Raw genomic sequence first — 2,218 nt, forward strand, 5'->3', positions numbered from 1 at the left:
GTACCCGCGGCAGATTGGGCAACGCCGGGGCGACCGCTGCCGTCGGCGGCCGTCCGCACATCTCTCTCACCGCACGGCGGAACTCGGGTAGCCGGAGGGTGTAGACGACGGGATTCAGCAGGGGCGATAGAGTCAGGCACAGGAGAATAGCGGCCTTTTCTACGATCACTACCGCCATGGAAGGCCCCTCCTTCTGTGCGTTACCTTCCGCCAAGGTAACAGTCATAAAAATGGCAGAGATTACTGAAGTAGTAAAGACTACAACATGGGGAAACATGGTTTTGAAGCCTTTGGTCTTGTAGAATTTCACCGGTCGCTGTTCGTCCCTTTGTTGTTGCCGCTTCGCTTCCTTCAAAACGACGTAGTACAAACCTATGATAACCGGCAGGGATAAAATCTGTAAAACTATGCCGATGCTCCTAAGAACAAAGGCAGGCTGATATGTCCTTGTTTTCATCAGACATGAGACGTTACCTTCTGCTTTTCTAACAAGGGCAATCGGAACTGCGCCGCAGATGATAGAGAACGCGTCAACAAGACCCAGTACTATGGCCAAACGCTTTGTAGTGACTTTGGTTTCATACTTAAGTGGGTGACATATGTAGTAGTACAAGTCTATAGCCATTAGAAGATAGGTAGCGTATGTGGACAGTAATGCTGTAGCGCTAACTATTCGTGTGTCCGAGCAGATAATACCGTAAAATCGGCCGTTGCTTTGCAGAATTAGATTGATGTATCTCGGGATCTGTGCCGTTGTGAAGAGGATGTCGTTGAAGGCTAGGTGGCACCGTAAGTAGTGGCGAGGCTGTTGGAGATATTCCTTCCTGCACACGAGGAGGATGAGAAGAGAGTTAGCGGCTACTATCAGGATAAAACTGATGCCGAGGTACGCTGCCTGGAGACCAGGAGAGGCTGGCCCAAGAGAGACCGTAACTTCGGCCTGGGAGCCGTCTTGCTGATCGCCCATCTTGCGTCTAGAAGATGCCAGGACCCTGAACACCTTGCCTGGTTGATAGTGCACCAGCTCTAGAAAAATATTTCTGACAGCCACCGAATAAAAGCGTAAGAAACAACTGATTGTGTGGTTCGCATGCACGCTGGTCTCTGTGTAAATCTGTTTTTGGTGCCGTTTCTGCTGAAAATTAGCTTCAATTCATGGTCGTAACAATACATAGTAAGATTGCTTGTTCCGTACAGCGGAGACACCAAAAAAGCGTACGAAACAGATCAGAGATTGTGTGGTTCGCATGCACACTGTTTTATGCGTCAGTAAATGTTTTGGAGGCTTTTCTCTGCTGAAAATTACCTCCAATTCATGGTCCTAACAATACGTAATCAGATCGTTTGTTCCGTACAGTGGTGGAGACGTGGGCATGACTGAACACTACTACGATGATTTGAAACGAAAGTTGCGGAGTTTAGGGTAACACTTTGTAAAGGGAAACGATTGTACTTCAGGACATACAATCTATCAGTTGTTTGTTTCCATCGTTATATATGTGTCCATTCTTGTTTTCGTGAGCACTTGGCTATTTACATTTAAGAATTGTCGGCCTTGATGGGAGCATTTTGGCTCTTGAAAATTAGCTTCTATTGTTGACAGTAACAATTGGTCATGATGTGCCGTTCCGCGGGGGCGTTTTTAATTTTCATTGCTACGCCGGCGTTTGTCTGCTATATGTCATTCCTTATCGTAGCCTAAACAAACACGCCGATCCTCATCATCATTCTGTTACAACTTCTAAAAGTTTCAGTATTGCAGAACCCTTTATGAGGGGAACTGAATTGCGCTGTCCCTTACAAGTACAGCTATTTTAACACTAAAATCACAAACCACTAAGATCGCTAATCACATGTAAATTTTATGGATGACGTCCGCGCGCGCATTGATTTTGGCCTGTTCCTAGAAAAAAACCCAAGAAATTCCGCTTCCTGTAACTATGACCAAAGAGTCACGACAGCGCCGTTAGATTGACGTGAAACCTGTAACGCGAAAACAGGACAGGACGATAACTGCTATTCCACCTGATTTATTGTTGTTTTGATGATGAATAAAAGACTTCTTGCTTGTTACACTGTCACCTCATTCAATTTGTGTCCTAACATTTGTCGTCTCTTAGTATATTTCTAATCTAGGCATCTTGTTTTTTAGGGCCCTTCTTGTTTTTTTCGCCCTCTCGCATTAGATTTAGGGTTTCCAAAGGACGTTATCCATAAA

At 45.4% G+C, this 2,218-nt stretch overlaps 1 protein-coding gene across 4 annotated transcripts in view; it reads left to right on the forward strand.

The window, feature by feature from the left end:
• The window catches only part of LOC109475850 (myosin, essential light chain), a 10,741-nt gene that overhangs the window by 691 nt on the left and 7,832 nt on the right, over positions 1-2,218 (forward strand). The window lies entirely within an intron of this gene.

This window comes from Branchiostoma belcheri, unplaced genomic scaffold (assembly GCF_001625305.1).
Source record: "Branchiostoma belcheri isolate BF01 breed outbred unplaced genomic scaffold, Haploidv18h27 scaffold35, whole genome shotgun sequence".
NCBI lineage: Eukaryota > Metazoa > Chordata > Leptocardii > Amphioxiformes > Branchiostomatidae > Branchiostoma > Branchiostoma belcheri.